The following is a 7,692-nucleotide window of genomic DNA, read 5'->3' on the forward strand; positions in this document are numbered from 1 at the left end:
TGCCCAGTCTTGGGTATGTCTTTACCAACAGCATGAAAACAGACTAATAAAGTAAATTAGTACCAGGAGTAGGGCATTGCTAAAAAGATACCAGAAAATGTGGAAGCAACTCTAAAACTGGGTAACAGGTAGAGGTTGGAACAGTTTGGAAGGCTCAGAAGAAGACAAGAAAATGTGGGAAAGTTTGGAACTTCCTAGAGACTTGTTGAATGGCTTTGACAAAAATGCTGATAGTGACAGAAACAATAAGATCCAGGCTGTGGTGGTCTCAGATGGAGATGAGGGACTTGTTGGGAACTGGAGCAAAGGTGACTCTTGTTACATTTTAGCAAAAAGAATAGCAGCGTTTTGCCCCTGACCTAGAGATATGTGTCTTAGAGCTTGAGAGAGATGATTTAGGGTATTTGATGGAAGAAATTTCTAAGCAGGAAAGCATTCAAGATGTGACTTGAGTGCTCTTAAAGGCATTCAGTTTTAAAAGGGAAACAGAGCATAAAAATTTGGAAAATTTGCAGCCTAATAATGCAATAGGAAAGAAAATCCCATTTTCTGAGGAGAAATTCATGCCAGCTGCAGAAATTTGCATAAGTAAGGAGGAGCTAAATGTTAATCATGAAGACAATGGGGAAAACATCTCCAGGACATGTCAGGGATGTGTGTAGCAGCCCATCCCATCACAGGCCTGGAGGTGTAAGAGGAAAAAGTGGTTTCGTGGGCGAGGCCCAGGGTCCCTGTGCTATGTGCAGCCTAGCGACTTAGTGCCCTACATCCCAGCCAATTCACAAGTGGCTGAAGGGGGCTACTGTAGAGCTTGCACCATGGCTTCAGAGATTGCAAACCTCAAGCCTTGGCAGCTTCCACATGCTGTTGAGCCTGAGAGTGCAGAGAAGTCAAGAATTGAGGTTTGGGAACCTCTGCCTCGATTTCAGAAGATGTATGGAAACTACTGGATGCCCAGGCAGAACTTTGCTATAGAGGCGGAGTCCTAATGGAGAACCTCTGCTAGGGCAGTGCAGAAGGGAAATGTGGGGTTGGAGCCCTTACACAGAGTCCCTGCCAGGGCACTGCCTAAAGGAGCTGTGAGAAGAGGGCCATCATCCTCCAGACCCCACAATGGTACATACACTGATAGCTTGCACCATGCAACTGGAAAAGCCACAGACACTCAATGCCAGCCTGTGAAGGCAGTCAGGAGGGAGGCTGTTCCCTGCAAAACCACAGGGGTGGGGCTGCCCAAGACTATGGGAACTCACCTCTTGCATCAATGTGACCAGATGTGAGACAGAGTCAAAGGAGATTGTTTTGGAGCTATAAGATTTGACTGCCCCACTGGATTTTGGACTTGCATGGGGCCTGTGGCTCCTTTGTTTTGGCCAATTTCTCCTACTTGAGATGGCTGTATTTTCCCAGTGCCTGTGTCCCTGTTGTATATAGGAAGTAACTAACTTGCTTTCGATTTTACAGGCTCATAGGTGGAAGGAACTTGCTTTGTCTTGGATGAGACTTTGGACTATGGACTTTTGAGTTAATGACTTTGGGGGACTGTTGGGAAGGCATGACGGGTTTTGAAATGTGAAGATATGAGATTTGGGAGGGGCCAGGGGTAGAATGATATGGTTTGGCTCTGTGTGCCCACCCGAATCTCATCTTGTAGCTCCCACAATTCCCACATGTTGAGGGAGGGACCCAGTGGGAAAAGACTGAACTATAGGGGTAGGTCTTTCCCATGCTATTCTCATAATAGTAAATAGATCTCACAAGATCTGCTGGTTTTTAAAAAATGGGAGTTGCCCTGCATAAGCTGTCTCTTTGCCTGCTGCCATCCACGTAAGATGTGACTTGCTCTTCCTTACCTTCTGCTATGATTGTGAGGCCACCTCAACCATGTGGAACTGTAAGTCCAATAAACTTCTTTTTTTTTGTAAAAGGCCCCGTCTCAGGTATGCCTTTATCAGCAGGATGAAGATGGACTAATACATGCCCTTTTTTAGAAACTAAATTTTGTAGTGATACCCTCTGTTGGTTCTCCACCAGACAATGCACAAACTGCTGACTCAAATAATGATTTTATCTCATAAATATTTCCCAAATATTTATTTCCCACTTTTCTGGTTCAAGTTCTCACTATCTCTTGCTAGGACCATTAGTGTTCTAACTCACCTCCTTTCTTCCAGCCTGAAGTTCTAAAATCTACCCTGCACCATTTCAATAAGTAGATTGCAAAACTTAGATGATAGCATATTCTGTGATTGTCTACTTATATTTTGCTCACATAATGCTCCCTTCCATCTCAAGTATTAGTTATCTAAATATTTGTGGAATGCTGGTGTTTTTCAGCTCCAGGAAATGGATGATTATTTACTTAAGTCAATCAGGGAGACTAAATCCTTTTTAAGCAGTTGATTAAAAATAGACATCTGACCCAGTTTTAGCCACTGGTGCCTGAATAGAAGCCTGCAGTAGGAAAATATCTAAAAAAATATTTTCTTCACTAGGCAAAGCACATGAGCTAGAAGAAATAGCTTGTTATTTGTTCAAACTATCCTTGTGTTTTCATTTGGAATGAACTGAGGCAGTTGAATTGAGTACAGCAGAAGAAAGGTTTCATGGAAGACATTATTGAATCAATGAATTAACTAGCATCCCTCCTCTCTCCCCAAGTAAAAAACCTTCTTGTAAATTTCTTACTTTTTAAATCATTTAACTTAAGAATTTATGTTTCCTGAGGCTGAAATTATTCTAACTAGCTCATTGATCACTTAATTTCACTTCTTTAAATTCTCCAGCATTACATGCATTGCTCATTGGATAAAGTGATTCTTTATTTGGTACTCAAGGACCTTCATAACCTGGTATATCTTTATTTCTCTAGTCTCATTTCTTGCTAGTCTCTGTCTTTTCTCTTCTTGTCCTACTATAACAACTGACAGTTTAATTTCTCCATATCTCTAACACATAATGTTATTTCACACATATTGTTATTTCATGACTTAGTAGATTTAATCATCTCTCATCCTGAAATTCCCCTCATACATTTTCTACTTTGCTGTCCACATTTCCTTCAAATGATTATATTAAAGCTCATTGTTCCTTTGGAAAATTTCCATACCTATCACAGGTCAGCTTTTGGTGCCTCTGTAATACTCTACACATTCCTATGTCTTAGCACTTACTGCATTTTGTTAAAATTTTCTTTTCACTTGTTTGTGTGCCCGCTCTGTATTGAAACATCAGTGACTAGAGTCATCATTAATTATTCATCTTCTTTGTGTCATCAATTTCCTGACATAAATTAAGATGATCAATAAATGTTGGTTGAACTAAACTAAGTACAATCGAGCATGCACAAAATTCACCTAAATTGAATAATTAAAATTGAGCCCGCATTTTTATTTCTCTTTTTTCTTAATTATCAAAACCAAATAAAATATAGTCATTTCTTTCAAAGTTTCCATCTTTAATCATATTAATTTCTGTTAATAAAAAGTATGCTTTTTGAAAAATGTTTATTTTAGGTTCAGGGGTACATGTACATGTTTGTTATATAGGTAAACTGTGTGTCTTGGGGATTTGATATGCAGATTATTTTGTCACCCAGGTAATTAGCATGATATGTAATAGATTTTTTTTTTTAATCTTCTCCTTTCTCCCAACCTTCACCCTCAAGTAGGTCCTGGTATCTGTTGTTCCCCTCTTTGGGTCCATGTCTTCTCATTGTTTGGCTCCCACTTACAAGTGGTGGTATTTGGTTTCTTTTCCTGTGTCAGTTTGCTTAGAATAACGGCCTCTAGTTATTGAGGCCATAATGCTGCACAATCCATATTATTCTTTTTATGGCTGTGTAGTATTCTAGGGTGTATATGTACAACATTTTCTCTACCCAGTCTACCATTGATGAACGTTTAGGTTGATTCCATGCTTTTGCTATTTTGTGACTAGTGCTGCAATGAACATATGAATGCATGCCTTTATGGTAGAGGGATGTATATTCTTTTGGGTATGTACCCAATAATGGGATTGCTGGGTCAAATGGTAATTCTGTTTTAAGTACTTGGAGGAATTGTCACAGTACTTTTCACAATGACTGAACTAATTTACACTACTACCAGCAGTGTATAAGCATTCCCTTTTTTCTGTAACCTTGCCAGCATCTGTTATTTTTTGACTTTTTAAAAATAGCCATTCTGACTGGTATGAGATGGTTTCTCACTGTGGTTTTGATTTGCATTTCTCTAATTATTAGTGATGTTGAGCATTTTTTTCATATCCTCATTGGTGCCACGTATATCTTCTTTTGTAAAGTGTGTATTCATGTCCTTTGCTCACTTTATTTTTTGAGACGGAGTCTCACTCTGTCACCCAGACTGGAGTGCAGTGGCACAATCTTGGCTCACTGCAAGCTCTGCCTCCCAGGTTCACACCATTCTCCTGCCTCAGCCTCCTGAGTAGCTGGGACTACAGGCGCCCACCACCATGCCTGGCTAATTTTTTGTATTTTTAGTAGAGACAGGGTTTCACTGCGTTAGCCAGGATGGTCTTGATCTCCTGACCTCGTGATCCGCCTGCCTCGGCCTCCCAAAGTGCCGGGATTACAGGCATGAGCCACCGTGCCCGGCCCTTTGCTCACTTTTAATGGAGTTGTTTGGCTTTTGCTTATAAATTTGTTTAAGTTTCTTACAGACTTTGGATATTAGACCTTTGTTAGATGCATAGTTTTGAAATATTTTCTCCCATTCTGTAGGTTGTCTGTTTACTCTGTTGACAGTTTCTTTTGCTGTGTAGAAACTCTTTACTTTAACTAGGTTTCATTTGTCAATTTTTGGTTTTGTTGCAATTGCTTTTGGCACCTTTGTCATAAAATCTTTGTCAGGTCCTATGTCCAAAATGGTATTTCTTAGGTTATGTGCTGGGGATTTTATAGTTTTAGGTTTTACATGTAACTCTTTAATCTTGAACTGATTTTTGTATATGGGGTAAGGAAGGGATCCAGTTTAAATCTTCTGCAGATAGATAGTCAGTTACCTCAGTACCATTTATTGAACAGAGGGTCCTTTTCTCGTTGCTTGTTTTTGTCAGTTTTGTTTAAGATCAGATGGTTGTAGGTATGTGGGATTATTTTTAGCTGTCTGTTAGATTCCATTGGCCTTTGTGTCTGTTTTTATACCAGTACCATGCTGTTTTGGTTATTCAAATGGGCCTAGAAGAAAATCTACATAACTTTCCACCCAAAATCAACAGAGTTCTTTTCATCACCATGTGGCACATACTCTAAAATCAAATGCACAACTGAACATGAAACAATCCTCAGCAAATTCAAAGAAACCAAAATCATATTGTATTAGCCCGTTTTCATGCTGCTAATAAAGACATACCCAAGACAGGGTAATTTATACAGAAAAAAAGGTTTATTGGACTTACAGTTCCGCATGGCTGGGGAGGCGTCACGATCATGGTGGAAGGCTAGGAGGAGCAAGTCACGTCTTACATGGATGGTAGCAGGCAAAAAAAGAGCTTGTGCAGAGAAACTCCCCCTTATAAAACCATCAGATCTCATGATGCTTACTCATTATCATGAGAACAGCACGGGAAAGACAAGACCCCATGATTCAATTACCTTGTACCAGTTCCCACAACACATGGGAATTCAAGATGAGATTTGGGTGGGGACACAGTCAAACCATATCACATATCAACCACACTCTTGGACCATAACACAGTAAAAAAAAATCGATACCAAGAAAATTTATCAAAGTCATACAATTACATGGAAGTTAAGCAACTTGCTCCTGATTGACCTTTGGATAAATAGTGAAATTAAGGTAGAAATTGAGAAATTCCTTAAAATGAATCAGAACAAAGATAAAACATATCAGAATCTCTAGGACAAAGCTAAGGCACTGTTAAAAGGGAAGTTTATAGCACTAAATGCCCACATCAAAAAGTTCAAAACATCTCAGAATAACAACTTAATATCACAACTAAAGGAACTAGAGAAACAAGAACAAACCAAACTGAACGTTAGTAGAAAACAAGAAATAACCAAGATAGAGCTGAATTAAAGGAAATTGACACACAAAAAACCATATGAAACATCAATGAATCCAAGAGCTGTATTTTTTTAAATTAATAATATAGATAGATTGTTAGCTAGATCAATAAAGAAAAAAAGAGAGAGAAGATCCAAATAAGCACAATCAGAAATGCCAAAGGGGCCATAATCAATAGTCCACAAAAATATAAACAATCCTTAGAGACTACTATGAACAGCCTTATGCACACAAACTAGAAAACCTAGAAGAAATAGGTAAATTCCTGGACACATACAACCTCCCAAAATTTAACCAAGAAGAAATCGAATCCCTGAACAGACCAATAATGAGTTCGGAATTGAATCAGTAATAAAAAGCCTACCAAGCAAAAAAATCCTAGGACCAGACAGATTTACAGCTCAATTCTACCAGATATATAAAGAAGAGTTGGTACCATTTCTACTGAAATTAATTCAAGAAAATTGAGGAGGAAGGACTCTGCACCCACTCATGCTATGAGGCCAGAATTATCCTGATACTAAAACTTGGCAGAGATGCAACAAAAAAGAAATCTTCAGGCCAATATTCTTAATGAACATAGATGCAAAAATCCTCACCAAAATACTAGCAAATTAATTCCAGCATCAAATCAAAACACTAGTCCACCATGACCAAGTGTGATTTATCCCTGGGATGCAAGGTTGGTTCAACATACCCAAATCAATAAATATGATTCATCACATAAAAACAGCTAAAAACAAAACCGACATGATTATCTCAATAGATGAAGAAATAGTTTTTGATAAAATTCAACATCTGTTCACATTAAGAGCCCTCAACAAACTAGGCATTGAAGGAACATACTTCAACATAATAAGAGCCATCTATGAGAAACCCACAGCCAACATTATACCAAATGGACAAAAGCTGGAAGCATTCCCTTTGAAAACCAAAACAAGAAAAGAATGCCCTCTCTCACCACTCCTATTTAACATAGTCCTAGAAGTCCTGGCCAGAACAACTGGGCAAGAGAAAGTAATAAAGGGCATCCAAATAGGAAGAGGGTAAGTCAAACTATCTCTGTTTGCAGAAAACATGACTGTATACCTAGAGAACCACACAGTCTTTGCCTTTGCCTATAAACTCCTCAATCTGATAAGCAACTTCAGAAAAATTTCAATATACAAACTCAATGTAGGAAAATCAGTAGCATACCTATATACCAACAATAACCAAGGTGAGAGCCAAATCAAGAACACAACCTCATTCACAATTGTCACAAAAAGAATAAAATACCTAGAAATACAGTGAACCAGGGAAGTGAAAGATCCCTACAATATGAATTACAAAACACTGCTTGAATAAATCGGAGATGACACAAACACATGGAAAAACATTTCATGCTCATGGATAGAAAGAATCAATACGTTAAAATTGCAATACTGCCTAAAGCAATTTACAAATTCAATATTATTTATATCAAATGACCTATGACACTCTTCACAGAACTAGAAAAACTATTTTAGAATTCATATGGAACCAAAAAAGAGCCCAAATAGCCAAGGCAAACTTAATCAAAAAGAATAAAGCTGGAAGCATCACTTTACCTGACTTCAAAGAAGTTGCTTTAATAGTGGGGATCCTCATCAACCTGATAAAGTAC

This window comes from Nomascus leucogenys, chromosome 12 (genome assembly GCF_006542625.1).
Source record: "Nomascus leucogenys isolate Asia chromosome 12, Asia_NLE_v1, whole genome shotgun sequence".
Taxonomy (NCBI): Eukaryota; Metazoa; Chordata; class Mammalia; order Primates; family Hylobatidae; genus Nomascus; species Nomascus leucogenys.